This window comes from Doryrhamphus excisus, chromosome 1 (assembly GCF_030265055.1).
Source record: "Doryrhamphus excisus isolate RoL2022-K1 chromosome 1, RoL_Dexc_1.0, whole genome shotgun sequence".
NCBI classification, from domain to species: domain Eukaryota; kingdom Metazoa; phylum Chordata; class Actinopteri; order Syngnathiformes; family Syngnathidae; genus Doryrhamphus; species Doryrhamphus excisus.
The window spans coordinates 42,156,727-42,177,749 of NC_080466.1; the positions used below are offsets into that span (position 1 = coordinate 42,156,727).

The window sequence follows — 21,023 nt, forward strand, 5'->3', positions numbered from 1 at the left end:
GATGCCCACAACTGGTGAACTTGAGGCTGCCAACCGAAGACTGACAGCCTTAGGTACCCGCCTGAAGATGTACAAGAGCGGCAGGGTCCCAGAAAAATAAACAGGATGTTCTCCAGCAAATCCATCCAAGGTCTACTCTCGGTGGCGATGTCACAAGACCATAGAAGAAGAAGAAGTACTCGCTTGGATTGACTACAGAAAAGCCTACAACTCATTGCCACAGACATGAATACTGAAGTGCTTGTAACTGTACAACATAATAAGATGCTGAGAACCTTCAACAAGAACTTAATGAGGCTGTGGGAGGCAATTCTAAAGGCCAACTCAAAGCCAGCTGCACGGGTGGGCATCAAATGCGACATAGGATGTGCAACTGTTCTGCTTAGGCCTGAACACCTCAGTCGAATCGCAACCAAGAGTGGCTTAGGCTATCCTATCCATTCCCAGGTGTGATTAGGACTCTATGACTGTGGGTGTACGATATCTAGATGAGGATACAAATACCTGGGGATGCAATGGCAAACAGCAACCATGATGGAGCAGCTCGAAGTTCAACCACAGCCAGATACCTCTGGAGGGTGAGGCAGATCCCGAAGAGTCAGCTGAATGTCAAAAATAAGGCCCAGGGCATTATCACCTATGCCCTAACAGTAATCATATACCCCGTGGGTATGATACTCTGGGCCCCGGAACAGATGCAGGCCACTGACATCCAAACAAGAAATCTCCTTCCAATAGATGGAGGGTTCTACTTCAAGTCTAGCATCCTGAGGCTGTACACAAAATGAAAAGAGAGGGTCAAGGAATAGCGAGCAATCGCAGGCACTGGCAAAGAGAAAACAACATGCCTCCAAGAATACATCAAGAAGATGATGCCCAGGTACAATGCTAAGTGAAATTCTCAGGCAACAGCATACCAGTAAGGATCAGAAGCTAGATGGGCTGCCTTGGAAAGATGAGCCCGTACATTGCACGTATCACTGGCAAATGGAAGAGGCGGCTAACATCGGGAAAACACACCAGTGGCTGGAAAGGCAGCAAAGTGACAATAATCATATTAGTCCCTAAATACAAGATGGACCGCTGGTCTACCCCATCGGACAGGACCTCTGGTGGAGGTTGTGAAATGATCCAAGAGTGCAACACATCAGAGCAGGGTGACCATACGTACATACGTACATATGTACATACGTACATACATGGAGTGGTATATCCGGATAGCAGGCATCACGGATTGGAACATCTGTACCAAAATCTGGACTGTCGGCTCCACATGGCAGGCAAACCGAAGCTTTAAGAACATTCTGGCTAAGATTTTTCCGGTCTTACTGGTGATGGTCAACCAGGCTGACATAGTGACAGGTGAACATCAGATGAATAACGAGTGGCGGCATCGTTAGGTCAAAGGAACATAGAAAGAAATACCTAGGGATGAAGGAAGAGCTAGTGTGCAGGCAACAGTGGTATGAGGGGTGTTTGGGGACTGGGAACTATAACACCCAAGGTGGGGGGAGCCCCACCTTGGGTGTTATAACAGCTGAGATCTTGCGCCTTAAGCTTCCTGGGCCTAGTGTAGAGGCTTGAAGGAGAGATCACCCAGTAATTAGTATTTTTATATACGTAATTACCCTAAGTATTAACCCTAAGTGTTAAGATGGGTGACTGCAGAGTGATGATAAATACCTTAGATATAACAAAAGATATGTTGATCATTGCAATAAAGTATTATATATGAGATAAGCAATTAAAGTGTTTTTGTGAAAAAATCTTAACATAATAAAAAATTGATTCTTCTCCTGGTTCCGAAAAAATAAATGGTTCTAAAAGCTGTTGTTGCAGTCAACAACACAAGCAGAAATTATTCATGAAAGAGTGTATTTTGTGTTTACTAATGCAATGTATGGACTGCACTTTGCTTCAAATGCACTGTTTATTTCACAAGAAGGGGATAAGATAAATAAGTAGCTCTCACTTCATCATGCTACAGAATGTGGTAATTTCTCTCTATACCTTTCAAAGCAGTGAAAGCCAGGGCTCTGATTTATTCATAAACTACGCTTTTCCTTCGCGGCTCATACAAAAGAAGCACTTCAGCTGAGGAAAACAAATTTCAAATCAAAACAAATCAAACTATATGAACAGCTTGTTACATTATACAAGGGCTGACTGAGCAATATAGCCTGACTGTTGACCTCTAACATGTTGTCAAGCGTTTGTGACAGGCAAAATGCTATATTTTTCTCGTTTGCATCGACTCTTCAGAGGGACTCCAGTCACTCTTTATCATCCACACAATTCCATGACGGCTGGTCTTCAGGTTTCTTGCAGTCCCGTGTCATAAGGAAATAAGCATAGTTGTGGCTTCACTGGTTCCACAACATTTCTGTCAATTTCACTTGATTTGTCATACATATGTATGTTGAGTTGTGTGTTTGTATTTACGTTTAGCGTTAAATGGTGCATTGAACCCCTACCTCCAATCCCCTACCTGTGCACTTTCACACAGACATCCACTCAAGTGAGTACTGATTGGATATCAATGATTATGCAAACCATCTGATAATACGCAACATCCAAATTATTGCTGGCATTTGCATAATCAAACAGCCAAGTGCCATCTTGCCACATACAGAGACTTTGCCATAAATCTTTTATCTTATGTTGTTTCTTCTGTTTTGAAAGTTTAGTTAAAAAAAACAAAAAACATTTTAGTTAGTTATTTATCATGGAATGAAAATGCCACAGTTATACTGTGTGGTGCATTTATTTAAACTGAGCAGTTAATTTAAGGGTGTTGTCACATCATTGTAGAAAAATATGCATTTACAAAATAACTTTTAGGTAGGGAGTGGTTAATCTATTTCACAATTAAGTTGTCAAATTAAACAAAATGTCAGGAAAATATGCATGTTTATTCATCACATTGTTCAAAAATATTACCGTAGGAAAGCTTTCTCCCTCACAGCATGATCAGCACTTCACTTTGTTTGTATTTCTCAATAACATTAGAACTAGAGTTTTATGTACAGAAATGTACAAAGTGAGAAGAGAAACATTGTGGCTACTTTAGCTTTCAGCACCATGGACAGCGTCTGGATGGCCAGGGACCATGAAAAGCAACATATGTCATCTTCGGAAATATAATACATTCCATCTGAATTTCTGTTTGGTTTTGTGTATTGTCAACTTATTAAAAACACAGTGTGTGCCCCCCCCCCAAAAAAATGTTCTCTGCCACATTCTTATAGGACCTTAGCCTTAGCAGCAAATAAGTCATGACCAATACAGATAATAAGCGGCCATTCCAAGGGGCACATCCCAGAGGATTGTACACATGGAGCATGAACATCATTATCAATATACGGCTCCCTTGTGACAAGCCACCTACAGAAATAGAAAGGGAGCAGCGAGGGTAGAGTTCAGTTTCATGATCTGTAAAGTATTTGCTTGGGTCCAGGTCCAGGAATCCAAACTACACCAAGGGCAAAAATGCTGTTATCAGAAGCATCTCCATAATTATGGTATTCATTTCATGTAATTACCGCTAATCCAGTGGGACACCAAGTGTTACGTTATGAACTTCCTGATATTGAACAACCTGGACAAGTGTTGCAGTGCCTGGTAATATTAGATAAATTCAATAGTTTGGGTGAGACGGATATTTGTATTCAGTGTTTGTCATTGCCTGCGTCTTATAGTTTCCACCGACTCACGATAAATTGCTGTATATCTTTAAAGTGGATTAATGCACAAGATACCCATTTTTGTTTGTTTTGGGTTACCAAACAATTTTCTCTGAATGCAAATTATGAGAAATAAGAAACCAACCCACACATTCAGAGAGCTCAACACCACAGTCTGTCTCGTTTTCTCCCCCTCCGATGCGCTCCACCTCTCATTAATCAGATTAATCTCACCTTGCATCACCACCAGTAGATAAAATGTTCCTCCTCTCGCCCATTGATTGCCAGATTGTTTTGAGCACTTGAGTCATTCCAGCGTGATTCCTGATTCCTGACTTGCATTTCTGAAGCCGTATCTCTGTCCCAAACTCAATTATTCAAACTCTCCTGGACAGTTGTTGCTGCTTCTCCTATTTTCACTGTAGCGACACACTTTCACTATTTCACTATTGCTTGACTTAACTCCCAGTGACCTTCTGTCATCTGTTTTTTTGTTGTACTGTTCCTCTCTTTGTACTGTGCCCTTAGTTTTTTTTTATTAAACCTTGTCAAACCACCTGCCATCTCTGTTTCTGCTTTGGGGTCCAAACGTCTGGTGTACCCACCAGCTGTAACAGGAATGGCCAAATACATAAATGTTTATATTATATACTATTACTATTATATTATCACCTCGTACTTTGTACTTTGGTACGTGACAAAAAATTAAAAAATAATAATTAAAAATTTTTAAAAATAATACAAAAATATTAACTATATTAAGAAAGCAGGAAGTGAACAAATGTAACAGTTACTGATTGTAAAAGTACAGCGCACATATAGACAAACAACCATTCACACTCACATTCATACCTATGGACAATTTGGAGTCGCCAATTAACCTAGTATGTTTTTGGAATGTGGGAGGAAACCGGTGTACCCGGAGAAAACCCACGTATGCACGGCGAGAACATGCAGAGATGACCGAGGGTGGAATTGAACCCTGGTCTCCTTGCTGTGAGGTCTGCGCACTAACCACTCGTTCGCCGTGCAGCACATTTACATTACAGCAAATAAATACTTTTTTCTCTCGAGTCAATATTAGTCAAAATTATTTTTGAGATGGTATCATCACGTCTCCAATTTACTAAGTCCATTGCTGTGTGCAATGAGTGTGAGTAACATTTAACTGCAGCCAGAGAAGACAAGAAAAGCCTTCATTAAGCGTGCTTTTCATCCAGGATCTGACCTGTTTGTGACATAAGTGACACCCAAGCCTGGCTGTGTAATTTATGAGCTGCCTCAATAAATTGCTTCGTGCAGGACCATCTCTGGCAGATGAAAAACCCTTTTTACGCTATGTTCATATTTTAATAAAGTTTCTGGCTTTACTTCATTTAAAGATGATGACTTGTGTGTGTTTTTTTCCATAAACATCCATGCAACTCAACTGATGACACAGATTGTCTGCAGCACCCCCGCAGTATTTCATCCAGCGATGGCTACTGCATCTGTAATCAGACCACACCTTGTGGTATGCCTGCGGTGGCTTCTGCTTTGGCTTCATGTCACACTTTGATCGTATTACTTCTCTGATATTTTATTTGCTCGTTGAAGTAACATAGGTTTCCCCCTCTAATTGTGTCTGTGGGGAGAGGGCTCTCCTTGTGTGTTCTAAGAAAGGAAACTGAACGCTCTACAAGAATGAAATAATTGAGTTGTGTGTCGGACCACAGTAAGCAAAAAAATAATAATAGCTGAAAAATACATTTCAATTCATCCACTGAAGCCCATGAAACATTGTTTTCATTAGATTAGAGGTTAAAGTTGGCTGCATAATGTTTGTGTAATATATCATTTTTCCTGTTTAATGGAAAGCTACCCAGTCAGGGGGTGGTGAATCAAAGAAGACACTGTCTGGTGTTTTGTCTGACTTGCCACCCCCAGAATGTCACCGAGCCATCTCTGGCAAGTAAAAAAAAAATACAAAAAACACGATGAATGAAGGCAATGTTTATCTTTGCATTAGATGGCTATTCTTGCATGTTTTTGTTACTTTCTAGTTGTTCTAATAATAATGGAACGATATTTTATGGACCAAAGCGAGTTTGTGAAAAGCAATTCAATTAAGCAAGCTTGATTTTTGTCACTTTTTTATTAAGTATAATTGTAGCACAAAGTGTCATAGCGATTTCTACCAAATTGTTTCTTTTCACAGGGAGGTGGGGATGTGTATTTTGTGAGTATAAATATAAGCATATTAATCGCTGGCCATTAAGTTTCTTTATCCCTAAATGTCAGCATAAGCCCCTGTATGGCCCATTTAACTGAAAACATTAACGTTTTCTCTTTTTATATGGAGAGAAAGAAATTGCAGTGTGTCAGATGCCAAATTATTGTGCACTAACTGTAGAGAAAGAGAAAATCTGAGGTTGAAAGCTTGAGAAACCAAAAAACATATCTGCATCACTTTATTATTTTATGTTGGATACATTTTTAAGTGTGTTTTAATCAAATATCTTTGGCAAATATAAATACTGCGAAATACTACTACTATAAAACGCTGATTGGTTTCCCCTCTTTGTCAGTCTTACTTTAGTAAGACTTTCAGTCTTTACCACTTTGAAATATTAAATCCTAAACCTTAACTGGATAAAAACATGGGCCATTTTGGTTAGTTTAAGGACCCCTAAAGTGGAGGAATGTAAAGTTCTGTCAACTCCAATTGCACTAAAGAATACCGTAAGTCTGCCAATTATCCAGATTAGGATTCATGTCTGCTAATTCCACGTCTTTTGTTATCATTTACAACTCGATGTAACAGTTTTTGAATAAAAGAGTGGACCCCCCCTTCTCTTCAAACTGTACATATGTCTTTGAGTGGTTTCTCAATACTCCACTTCTGACTGGATAACGTTATATAAATGCTATTTTTGATTTATTTATATTACTTACCATAAGTAGAGTCTTTTCCAAATGACAAGACCAAATACGGAGAACATGTGAAATTGCACACAGAAAAGCCAGGATGAGTGTCAAACCCAAAACTTTCTTTGAATGCCAATGCCTTATCTGCTGCACTGCCAGGGAGTTTAAGTTTCCTAAAATAAGTGTATAATTTGGCTGCTTTTCAAATGAATGATTAAACCTGGAAACAGTGTAGTGGCACAATTAGCTTGTCAGAAGTATGCGTATGACAGACCGGTGCTGCCGGTTGGGGCAACCTGCTTCCAAATTCGCCCCCCCCCCCCCCCCCCCCCCCCCCCATGCTGTAACGGGAGCGGAGAAAATAGAAGCAAGGTATACGCCAAGTCAGAGAATCCAGGATGACAGAGAAGGGAACACCATGGCTCATAAACAGCAGCGCTTGGACGGATCCCAGGTCTGAGCCAAGGGAGTACAAGCCAACTCGTTCAATTACCAGAAAGAGAGACACTTCTAAAGAGTATGACCATCTGGAACACGCTTCACTGCTTTTTTCAAACTACATTTGGGTGGGAGACAAAGGTTGATAATTAGTTTCGACAGAAACTTATTCATGTTGGCCTAAATAGTCAAATATGGCCATGGTGAATTACATAGTACCTGTGGATGGAATGAAATGCAGAGTACAGGGGGAGATCGGACACAGTATAGTTTCTTTGTTTTGATGGTAATGGTAATGGTAATGAATCAGATTACAATTGAGTGCATCCCATAATCAGTTCCCAGTTCCACATGTCCAAAAGGAGTAGGAAGAAGCAAAGCTTATTAAATGCTACCCCTCCATCTGGTACTTTTTACAATCAGAAACTGTTACATTTGTTCACTTCCTGCTTTCCTAATATAGTTTAAGTTTAATTTTTTTTTGTCACGTACCAAAGTACAAGGTGAAGTACTTCCTGCCTTTCTAAAATAATTCATTTTTTTTAATAATTTTTAAAATGTAATTAATTTTATATTTTTTTCATTTTTATTTATTTATTTATTTTTGTCACGTACCAAAGTACGAGGTGAAGTACTTACTGCCTTTCTAAAATAATTTATTTTTTTTAATAATTTTAAAAATGTAATTAATTTTATGTTTTTTTCATTTTTATTTAATTTTTTTTTTGTCACGTACCAAAGTACGAGGTGAAGTACTTACTGCCTTTCTAAAATAATTTATTTTTTAAAATAATTTTAAAAATTTAATTAATTTTATATTTTTTTCATTTTAATTTTTTTTTATTTTTTGTCACGTACCAAAGTACGAGGTGAAGTACTTCCTGCCTTTCTAATATAATTTATTTTTTTTAATATTTTTTTTATTTATTTAATTTTTATGGTAGAAAATGAATGAATGAATGAATTAATTTTTTCATTTTAATTTTTAAATTTTTTTTAATTTTTATTTTTTGTCACGTACCGAAGTACAAGGTGATATGAGCATCCAATGCCATAATGGGTACGATAGTAAGTGTCAATATAGTGATATATATAGCACATCATGACTGGTTCAAGACTCTTCATCCTTGTATTTAGCAAACATCAACTGCTTGTATTGTTTCTTGAATTGGCTCATCGTTGTGCATTGTTTGATTTCCTTACTCAATCCATTCCATAGTTTGATTCCACATACTGAAATGCTATGGCATTTGGATAAATGCATATGGATAAATGCGTATCTTTTCTTTTTAAGGATTATGGAGTTAATTCCCGATACCATGAACCGTTTGAGTTACGAATGCTGATATACTGTGGCAGCTGAGATGAACACACACAGTAGATGACAGCACCCGAACCATACTCGGGCCTTGTGTGCACAACAATGAGCTCATGACTTCTCTGGAAGGCATGTGACGATAACGAGCACCGAAGGGCTCCTCCACTTTAATTAAATGCTCACACACGGTAACACAAAGATGCTGATTGCACAACAGTCACGTGAATAACAGCATTTGCCGTATATAGAAAAACACTAACTAAGGGAAGGCGTGGCATAGATTATAGATAGAGTATGGTAGGTGTATCCTGTCTAGACAGACATACAAAGGAATGTTTAGTCTTTGCTCTTCCAGGGTCATCCTTTCACGATAATGAACACAGACCTCAGCTGGGAAAACATTCCATGTCTTAGACTGATAATCTCTTGTGAAATGTATTTACTTGACTCTTGGGTCCAAATTCGAGAAAACCTAAAAGGGTCGCCGATCAATCACATGATTTGATTTGTTTTTGTTTTTACACCGGATGCCCTTCCTGACGTAACCCTCCCTTTTATCTGGCTTGGGACTGACACTGGACATCTCCGAATGATATCCAGAAAAGCAGAGACTTGAGGTGAGAAACACGGTTGAGGTGGCGTCCGTGTTGATCTCGTCACTTGGCGACGCTTGGTGACAATCACGTCTTCACTGAAAGTAAAAGTAACTTCATTGATTCCTTTCATTCATCATTGATATATATTTATCTGCATTTGTAATTGTTTACTGCTTGTGAAACTATAATTGTAAATCTATAAATATGTGTCTGGAACGGAGTGATCGGATTTAAACATTTTCTTATGGGAACAATTGAAATGGTTGTAGTAGTATGTGTCTGCTAGAATCAGACATTCTGGAAGGGATGAAAGATGCTAACCAAGGTTCCAGTGTACTATTGAATCTATGAACAGAGCTGCGGATGGATTATGTATAATTATTTGATTATATATTATATTTATAATATATATATTATATTAATAATTAATATTATAATTAATTATAATGATATAATAATTTATTATATTATATTATATTATATTATATTATATTATATTATATTATATTATATTATATTATATTATATTATATTATATTATATTATATTATATTATATTATATTATATTATATTATATTATATTATATTATATTATATTATATTATATTATATTATATTATATTATATTATATTATATTATATTATATTGTTCATTTTATTATTTTTACCAGGTGCTGGTTTTGTTTTATATGGGTCTTATATATGTTTGTATGCTATTAAAACCCCCTGTCAAAAGTATTGACACAACACTGCAAAAAAAACCCACTCCATTCCTACGTTTAAGAAGACATAAATAATACATATAAGACATAAACATAAATGTAATGCCTCATGCTGGTCGATAAGTCGGTCATTTTTTGATGTGGATAGAGTATTGTTTTGGTGGACTCCATGCAGTCAGTCAGATAAAAGTAGAATGTAGTCTTTTCTTTTTGACCAAAGAAAGACTGCAACATCTTTTCCCTGATGTCACTCGTCGTTCAGGAAATGTCAGAGGAATGTCACGAGGACAGGTGAAAACACAGTATCCAGTGCTGTGATGACACCTCCCAAAGGACAAATGGCTGTGTATGAAAAATTGATATGAGGCAGGAAATAGACTCTTGGTACAATATACAGTCGGGCTGAGCGTGAGACTCTACTGCAGTAGAAATCCGAATCACAGCAAAATGAATTATTCCCGAAGCTGGCACATGGATTGGGTAGCTAAACACAAATTACGCAAGTTTGGACTTGTTTAAGGGAACATCCTGAACAAAACTAATGAGGACAGGCACACGGAGAGATGAGAATCCCTCAGGCCGGTCTCCACATGAAGTTCTTAGCTGCAACTGAAGCAGACTTTTTTTTATAGCGAACGAAATGCAAGCTGGATTGATGCTGGATGCCGATAATGTTATTGTTGTTTTCAGGAAAAATGATACCGCATTTATGCAATAGCTTCTCAATTCAAGAAAACAACAGTAAGCCGAACTAAAATCATCTGGCAACCGCTTGGTATGGAACGGTGCCTCTGCGCTTGGATCCCTGCTCCAGGCAGAAACACAGATAATCAAAGTATGACAATGTTTTACATTTCAAATAACCCAGGGTGCATTATCAGCAGTTATTTACAGTGTAAGCACTGCTCATTAATTTTTAAACGAGCCCTTAAAGTCTGGTTGACAGGCAAAGCTGGCAAGCAAAAGCAAAAGAATGAGCTGTTGTTTTTCCACTCACAATGTGAAACCTAGTAATGGCAGCCAGCAAAGTGCTGCCAGATGCATTATTAATGAACTGATGTTGTATAATGTAAAGGTCAAGGCCTTTGTCTCAACACAAAGTAATTTGTCATACAAGCGTGTCGCTCAGTACAGTGCTCAACATTTTTTTTCCCTGATTGGATTGACGGTTTACATGCAAATATCTGCAGAAACTCGACTGCTGACTTGCTGTTTTCTCAATGCAAACTCACAGGAGAGGATTCTGGAGATGTCTTTCTTTGAAACTGACCCGGTTGCCAAGTTAAACGAGGGCGGCCCAGACGCTTCATGAGTGTTAGCGGCATTTACATGCCTACCTTTACCTGGCTGCTTTGTTGCTTTGCTGCTTTGCCTTGTGCAGCTTTGTAATCACATTACCCATGCATGTCTCATTAATTCCCCACATTGCTGAGTAGTTCACTACTCCTGCTGTCACAGTCCAGAGGCTACTGCATGTCAAACCGGGCCTCTAAACAATGAAGGGGGTGAAGAGAAAACGATGGCCTGTGGAGCAGTCACAAATCATTGATGAGGGTCACACAATTTCTAACTGAGACTTCACCATGGGTTCGCACCTTGCAGACTCATAAATGAAGTCTGTTTTGAATTACTTAAAATCTTTTATTCAAAAATACAACACACATTTTACATTTACACATTATTTCAGGGTCATGGTTTTGGAATTACTGTATTTTCCGCACCATCAGGGTCACCGGATTATAAGGCGCAGTCTCAATTACTATTACTATTAGTGTACTTAACGCATAGTACATAAGGCACACCGTATGAGAAGGCACATGCTAAAACAGCAAACGGCAAAAGAAGCTAAACAGTGAAGTTTATTTCTTCTACTATTTAACAATACACACATTGTATTTTTAATTCATATTCTCCCATCAAAGTCCACATCTTCTGTATCTGAATTGATCAGCTAGGCAATTTCGCCATCAAACATGTCGGGTTCCCTCTCATCATTGTCGGAGTCAGTCTCGTTGTTAAAGCCGATACCTTAATCCAAGCATCCACAATACGTAACTTGCCCGTCGTGTTCGTTTCAAATGTTTTATTTAGTCTTTCTTCCTTCTTCTTTGGACTGGGTTGCGATCATGCAAAGACTCAATGATAACACAATGTAAAAGGTTTTCAAAGTGTGTTGAAGTAATGAGGAAGTTGGAAGAACAGCCCAGAATGAAGGTACAGAGGAAATACAGCAATTGCCACACCCCTCTCGAATGCTGTGAGAAATTATCAAATCTCACTTGAAAAGTTATGGTACAAAAATGATCACTCATTTCATACAAATAATGCATCTTTGTCCATTCATCTATGCTTTTCCACAAGTTGGCAGAAAGTACAGTACATATTGTTATTAACCGATGTACAAAATAAGTCACTTAGGTGGTGTGCTATTTTCTAATGCAAAATATGTGCCTAAACTCAATAAATGTTGCGCAGCACTGCTAATTAACCTAATTTCATAGAACCTTTAGGCAGTGATTATGTGCTCAATACAACCCTTCCACGGGCACCTAATAAAATCATTATTTTAAAGCAATTATGTACTGTTTATAATTATATATTGTTGGTGTAGAAATATCATGCATTAATGATGTGCTGAAATGTGTTTTTGTGACAGAGTGTCGTTGTGTTGTAAGGAAGAACTGAAATTGATGTTGTAAATCAATTATGATTTTCATTATGTTCCACCAGTTAATTCATTTCATGCTCAAGGCCACTGACCTACTGACTCTGGCATACCCGTGACCCCGATGAGGACAAGCACTGTAGAAAACGGATGGATGGAAATACTGTATATTGGGATCATTTTTTTAAGCAATATTACCCAGCCAGAGTTCAGGGATTATTTTGTCCATGAGGGTATGAAGAAGAGAACAGCAGCATGCAAGGTCTGCAGCTCGAAATGTGACACAACCACAACATCCAATATTATATGTCATTACAAAACACACAAAAAATGTGTCTTTTAGCTAACACTAATATAGCTTAAATGAGCTACCAAAAATATACATTTTCTGAATAAAATAAGTAGTAAATGCAATCGTGTTTGACCTGAAATGCAATAACGGAATTTCCGACTTATTCCAAGAGGAAAGGCATCCAGGAATGTAAAATTTGGGGAATGCAGGCATTGATTTCGCTACCATTTGATAATATTTTCCCTGCACCATCTATCTGCTGCCATATTCTAAACCCCCAAGACCTTGCACAGTCGTAATACGAAAATGTTCAATTTTTTCAGCTTTTGATCCTTCTGGAAGTAAGCAATCATGCTTGACCTGAATTTCAGAAAATGTTTTTTTTTTCAAGAGGAATGGCAAGCAAACATAAAATATGGAGAATGTGGGTAAGGGTACCTCTATCCTATTTCACAATGGGGTCATTCATGGGTGTTAAAGGCTTCAATGACCACATTCTGCACGTTGTATTTTTGTTGGCCTTTGCTCTGAAATTCAAGAGTCATCGATGCCGCTACCTTTTGTATGCGAAACAAGCACGCTACCATTTGAGCTAATGGTAAAGGGTTCAATCACCGCCTTCTCAAAATTGTATACTTGCTGGCCTTTGCTCTTGAAAAAAAAAACAAATGGTCTGAAATTCAAGTGTATAACATTTAGAATCTTGGAGAATGCAGACTTCGATCCCGTCACCTCTCACATGTTAAGCAAGCGCCCTACCATTGGAGCTTATTCCCCTTTTCGCACATTTGTGGCAATACACTCCAATTTCTGACTTTGCACCTTGGCAATTTCAGGACTCTTTGATTCTAATTCCCCCTTTCAGTAAGATAACAGCAATAAATCTGTTGAATTGACACAACCAAAGGCCACCATGTTTCACTGATATGGATCCTGAGGAAAGGGACTTTCTGCATGCTTGAAAATAAACGAAAGGAGATACGGGGTAATAACTATAAAAGCAATCCTCACAAACTAACGCTAAACAACACAAGTACTACTCAAATACTTATTTTCCAGACCTCCGTAGAGGAGGCCTTTTGTTTCAAGCAAAAAGCCATAAGATGAACTTTGGAGAACACAGGTGTTGCTTCTGCTACCTTTTGCATGCTAAGTAAGCACTCTACCATTTGAGATAATTCCCCATGAAAACAATTGTGATTGGCGTCAATTTCTCACTATGCTTTTTTTTTTTTTTTTTTTTACAAAGAAAGGTGTTTTACCTGGCGAGTCTACGCAGACTCTTTAATCTATCTGATATATAAATAAAAGAGAGAGTGAATAGTCAAGCAGTTTATGACTGAGAAGCTTTTACATGACCGTATAAAGTCTGTACCACACTCTGAGCCTCAAGATGAGGTGGCCGAGTGGTTAAGGCGATGGACTGCTAATCCATTGTGTTCTACATGCGTGGGTTCGAATCCCACCCTCATCGAGCTTTATAGTTTATATCTTTGTGCAACAATTAGCTATTAACTATATATGTGGGAATCAAAATAAGTTGAGAAAACATACATCAGAAAAACAATGTGTGACTGTCTGGACTCTACTACTTGAGCTAACATCCCCTGCATCAGACATGTGCATCCGCATTCGCAATTTCTGGAGTCTTTGATCCTTCCACGGACATACTTTGTGTGCAAGTTATTAGAACGGAGAAAATTGTCCTCTTACGAGGGCAGTTGTCCTTTCAATGATGGAAAATATACAGTTTCTAACAAAGGCATCCGGTGAACATAAAAATGTGGAGATTGCCTATATCGGTGCCTCCACATCTTTTATGCAAAGCAAGAGAGATGCTGGATCATATCCCTTGATGAATAATGAGGCGACATGTTCTGCGACATTATAGCAAATGTTCTGCATGGGATGCATCCTTTTCGGCATAGTACTCCTTTCTAAGGATGAGGTGGACGAGTGGTTAAGGCGATGGACTGCTAATCCATTGTGTTCTACACGCGTGGGTTCGAATCCCATCCTCATCGAGCTTTTACTGCACTTGATCTTTCTGCTACTCCCCTATATCTCAAAGGGGGTATCAAGCAAGATGTTGGATTCAAGGTTGAGAAAACATCAGAATAACAATGTGGGACTGTCTGGTTAACCAAACAGTGTGTCTTTTCAAGAAGAAAAATACTATTTGGAGGGCATTGATCGCTCTACCTGTCCTATGCTCAGTGAGCGCTCTACCCTTTGCGCTAACACCCCCTGCACCACATATCTGCATGCACATTGGTCATTTATGGAGTCTTAGATCTGTCCACGGACACAATATTTGGAGAATGCAGCCATGGATGTTTCATATCTGCTACTATATACTAAATATTCTAGATGCTGCAGTCTTAACACGAAAATGTTCAATTTTTGGAGCAAGCAATCATCCTTGACCTGAATCTCAGACCATGCATTTTTCAAGAGGAAAGGTCAGTAAACGTAAAATGTAGACAATGCTGGTATGGATTCCTCTACCCTATTCTCCAATGGAGCTCATATGCGAAAAGCAAAGGGGTGGATAACTTCATTCCCCAAATTTTATGTTTTATAGTCCTTCTTCTGGAAAAAGCGTAGTCGGAAATACATGCAACTTCCTACCTGCAACTACCTCTTACGTGCGAAGCAAGTACTCTATCATTTCCCCAGCTAATTTCCCCCTTGCGGCAATATAATAGACCTCCCGACCTTGCACCTTGGCAATTTCTGGAGTCTTTGATCCTTTCAGAAGCAATCGTGCTTGACCTGAACTTCAGACCATGGGTTTTCAGAAAGGAAAGGACGTTTCTTTACCATTTCAGCCTATTCACACTGCTGCATTGTAAATTTGCCATATACTAAACATCCCAGACCTTGCACATTGTTAACACAAAAAATATTATATTTCTGGAGTCTTTGATCCTTCTGGAAGTATTGCGCTTGCACGAATTTCAGACCGTTTGATCAGAATTGACAGTTGCCAACAACCATCAGCAAGCTGAGCTTTAGAGTACGTATCCTTTAGAGGATAAATACTTTGGATCTTGCACCAAAATCTCAGACTCGAGCCGGCCTATCTTGTCAGACTAGCGTTTTGTCCGACCCAGTAATTGAGCATGAACCGATGAAGCCTGTTCAGATGAGAGGCGGAAAATCATCTGAGACAACCTGAGCTGTCCAGTTGCGATCGATTCAATGCTTTGACAATAAATGACGTATATGAATGAGAATATTTACAGGCACGTATCTGTTGCAATATGCTAAACCTCCTGACCTTGCACGTTGCTTCCAGAAGGAGTCCAGACTCCGGACACTAATCGTGCTTGTCTTGAATTTCAGTCTATGCTTTTGTCAAAAGGAGAAAAACTCCAGGAATATATAATTTGGACAACGCAGGTATTGATCTCTCGACCCTGCACCACATAGCATATTCTAAACATGAAATGATTCAATTTCTGGAGTCTTTGATCCTTCAATGGTGGTACCACTGCTTACCTCCAGACCATTTTTTCAAGAGGAAAGGCCAGCAAACATAAAACGTGTATAATGCAGGTATGGATTCCTTGACCCTGTTCTCAATAGGGGTAAATTGTAAAGGGATCAATAAACAATCAGAAGTGGAGATCCTGCACGGCGGGCGGATACTTCACCTTTGTTGACCGGCTTTATTTAATGACTGAATAAATGTATCATGCAAGAAGTGAAGTTATGGTCGCCACAGTACACCGACACAATAGTTGGAGCAGACTATTACATTACAGATTATTATATATACAGTATATTTCCGATCAGGGATTTATGCAGGTTTTCACGATCACAGTCCACACAAGCTCTGATTGGACAGCGGAACAATGAAGCGCTGAGACTGACGTGCACCCTCCATGATGTGCTTACGCAGTCAAAAGTAGCCCTGCACACAACAAAAGTTCCTCCTGCACTAAAAGTGCTACATGGTGCTTGCATGCTCCCTAATCCTTGCCCAGACTTCCAAGTTCAGCAGGTTGGGATCGGGTTTTTCGAGGTTGGGCCTCAAAAACTCACTACACCCAGACAAGCATGTACACAAATGTGTTTTGATGTCATAAATATTAAGTAACTTTGACCATATCAACAAATGCATTTTAACTCTTATGAAAAAACATCCACGTGACTCACTGATGCTGGGAAGTTCCCTGGAATGCACTTTGCACAAGGTTCCAATAATGCCTAGCACACTTCCACTGCCATATTATATTTATTATCATGCATAGTAGTAACATTGCCATAGTTTAGAATCTGATTGGCCTCTGGCTACCCTGTTCTCATGAGAAAGTTTTTCTCCAAAGAAAAATCTTGTCACGTTCTAGTCTACACTGCTTGTATCAAGCTCAAAGCTTCTGTTGAAATATTTGGCGCACATTCATTCACTCCAGGATCCTCACACGTCTCCAGTAAATTATCACGTTGCCAGAAAGAACGAGAGGTGTTGCCAGAGAGTTTGGAGTACACATCATCAACCGTGGGGCCCAGATGGTTGACTGTACTGTGTAATCATCATTACACCCAGAACTACTTCTCAAATACATTCAAGGATATCAGCATCAAGTGTCATAATGCATGTTATGGAAATGCATGAATCGTGCACTCGCATAGTCAACGTTTTCATCGAAAGATATTGCTAAGTAAGAAGAGGGTTTTAGATTCATTTTTGGTTTGACCCACTCTACAAATTACTGCATTTGCCCTTGAGCAAGGCACCTGAAACCCTGAACTGCTAAATGTTCAATATCAATGAAGACAACTGCATATGACAGCTTAAATCTGAGCTGTATGCATTCAGTATACTGATAGGGCATATTACATTGAACAATGTAACAGCCAATGAACAGGAATTCATTGTTTTTTGTTCTTCAAAGGTTCAATGCCACTGGAATATGCATCAAGCCAAAGATCTACAAAAACTCCCATATTTCATTTCTGCTACTTTTGCAACTTTGGGGAAAAAGTGATGAATGAAGCCCTCATACAAAGTGACTTGCTGACAGCTCCAAAGACTTCTGGGACCAATTTATTTGCAGTGTGACATGTTGAGATAAGTACGTCACACGTCCCAGATTCTTAAACATTTTGAAAGAGTCACAGGCCCATGGCAGCTGGCACCTACTCTGTGCAGTTCTACAAATGAATTAAGGCTTCAGAGCACAGCACGATGTCATTATAAAATGCACAATTTTTAATACTCGTCGAAATCAAATGGTCTGCTATATCCACACTTTTAATTTCTACTTTAAATGTACAATATAATGTAGATATGATAAGACCAACGAGAAGCTTTGTACTGATTTTCTGAATTTTTTTGTAGTACAGTGTCTCACTTTATTCATGGAACTATGTGTTACCATGTCAATCTATTCTGCTTGGGGCGTTTAGAATCAGAAGTACTGGCCCATGTCACTGAAACACTATTAGCGATGTGGCTTTTTCTTTAATCAGATTTCACATTCTCATCACAGGGCCAGCTAGTTCCCCCATTTTGCCCTACTGTGGTTGGTTAATCAGAGCAAAACCGTGAAAGCTCACAATGGCTGTTGATGGTTTATATGATTGTGACTTAATAGTGCTGGTATTAAAAGGTGGATTGAAGGTTGGCTGGGTTATATTTGCGCATGAACGAGCTGCGCACAAATCCGCTTGAGAGATCCTGTGTGACTTTAAACTCCGTGTGGCGTCTGCTTCCAACTGCGGGGGCCAATGAATCGAAAACACACTTCTACCACGGTACTAAACTACAGCGGAAGACGTTTGCCATTGTTTACTTGACTTCCAGCATGGCGACACTTAAGTGTCAACTTCTTGAAGAAGAGGAATTCTGTTGATTTATTTGCTGCTGCAACAGAAAAGGAAGAGAAGGTGGTCCACTCAAAACAGACACTTGTACCCAAACACTTATATACTATACAAATTTATAGGGGACAATTAATATTGACGAACATCTACAAGCAATACAGATATAAATATGCTATTTTCCAACTGTAGTTCCTAGGCAGGTAACAGGAAATGACAGTAAACAATGTAAAAGTCATATACAATAAACAATAAATTATCAATGGCAGTATTTCTGTACTTCAGCTGCAAGGATCTCCTGCTTGTCCGCCATGTTTTTCTGCAAAATTTATAAGGTGCGGCGTACGGTTGCAACAGTGACATAATTTAGCCACGCGCAGCTGTGCGGACCTTGCGGATGCATCAAGCATAAGCCAAGCTTAAGTAGGTTAAGTCCCCACTGAACCAAATGCACCACCAGCCACTGCTGAAATTATGTGATAATAAGCAGTTCTACATTTGGTATTGTAATGTTATTTCCAGCAAAAGGTGGAAGGAGTATTCGTATGTCCCAAGTAAAGATGTGCAAAGCCCAAGACAAGTCTAAAGTCAACACAAGATAGATCGAGTCAAATCTGTGTCAAATTTCAAGTCGAGTCGCAAGTTATTGATGATATTGTCAAGTCGAATCCAAAGTCATGAAAATTGTGAGTTCATGTCTCCCTGGTGCTCATATAAGTAAGTGTTTCTCTTTCAGTCATTGACCCTTCCTCCCCTCTATCCATCCCTCAATAAATGTCCATGCTTGGAGAGTGGCTCGCTTGTGCCATGAATTCCATCACAGTGATGGGCACATAATAAAACATTTTTAAACCTTTGTCATTGTAATGGAGTATTGCGACAGAATGATAAGGTGCAATTTGTAAAAGGCCGGTTATGCTATTATCAAGTTGAGTACCTCTCCTATCCTTTTCAGTAGGTAAGGGAATTTATATGTTAAATTAATAGCATGCTCTCCACGGTAAAACCTGGTTATATGAATCAGAATCAGAATCCGAAAAGGTTTATTGCCATGTATGATCAAACACATACTAGGAATTTGTTTTGGTATAGTAGGTGCATACACATCTATTAAAAAAGAATGAAAAATACAAAATATGAAATACAAAATATGAAAATACAAAATATACAGAATAACAGCATAAATATATGTACACAGTGTGTTTTTGTTTGTTATTCCGGAAGTGCAGTCTGATTGTTTTTTTAATACGCTTCACCATTGTTTCTGTATGGTACCCAGTATTTGTCCATTGTCCTTTTCAAGATGAGGTAATAAAACAGATAATACAGTCTTTCCATATGTAATGATATGTATTGTCTACTAAAATGAAAAGAATGTCCATACTAATTAAACCACTACCATTACAATCATGTGAAATACTTGAATAAAAAAACAATAAAATGAATATGTGTAATATGTGTTAATTTATTTAATTTTATTTCAATTCATTTCTTGTATGTATACGTCGCTATATGCATTTTGCATAGTTTATTATTTTATTTGTACTTATTTTTGTTAAGTGAACTTTGACACCATGTGATGTCACTTCCGGCCTTTCTGGCGGGCTCCTCTTCAGTCGCCGTTTGGACTGCCGAGTACGAGGTATGCTAGTCGGTGTGTTAACTGTCAGTATTTTCAGCCCCAAACCGTAGTAAGGGACGGCCTGACTTCGGCAGAGAAAGAAACACGGTTGCCGGCTGCTTCCAGTCAACTTTATTTTTTACACTACTTCGGCAACGAGAGAACAGCACACACACGAGATCACCCGCACTTCCTGGTTCAAAGGTCACGCTCCAACCCGCCCTACAATAGCTGGCCAAACACATGCCTGCAACAGGTGGCAGCAATTGGTAATTGTATAAAGTGTGAATATGTTACACGTTTCACCCCAGAATGTGCTTATAATAATATTATATACAACATGTAAAGGCACCATGTAAACGTTAATGTTGTTAGATAATGTAGTTGTAAGGAGTTCGTTTTTATGTGGTTTTCTATTTGTAGGAAACAAGTATGTTGACGCTGCTGTACATATTGTTTGTTGTGCACAGGTATATGGGTCCCTTATTGTTTTATTTAATTTGCATAAATAGTCTCGTCAGTCGCCTTTTGGACTGCTGAGGACGAGGAAACGTGTGCAAGTGTGTTGATGCTGCTGTACATTTTGTTTGTTGGGCACAATGTGCAGAGGAAATTGACGCCCCCTGTGGTTGGCGAAGGAATTGCAGCCTCCCACCTCGTTGTTTGTTGTGTGCAGAGGAAATAAGCGCCCTCCTCCGGTTGGCGAAGGAATTGCAGCCTCCTACCTCGTCTTTTCAAACCAGAAGCATATATATCATGTAAGTCAATCAATAATCCTCACACTTTGTTCATATTAAATGTGCTGTAGAAAACAGTGCAAGTGATAACAAAATAACTATTTGAAGGAAATTGCACATTTTTGCTTTGTAACCTAAGGCTTTTGTCGTTTAATTTATGAAGAAAATGCACGGACTATCACCATCATCTGGCATTTATGTTTGTTTATTT

General features: G+C 38.8%; 2 non-coding genes across 2 annotated transcripts; both read left to right on the forward strand.

The window, feature by feature from the left end:
* Positions 1–14,014: 14,014 nt before the first annotated feature.
* On the forward strand, positions 14,015–14,096 carry trnas-gcu (transfer RNA serine (anticodon GCU)). The gene has a single exon. It is a non-coding gene; the product is annotated as a tRNA-Ser (tRNA).
* A 468-nt stretch (positions 14,097–14,564) lies between these two features.
* On the forward strand, positions 14,565–14,646 carry trnas-gcu (transfer RNA serine (anticodon GCU)). Its single transcript has one exon. It is a non-coding gene; the product is annotated as a tRNA-Ser (tRNA).
* Positions 14,647–21,023: the final 6,377 nt, after the last annotated feature.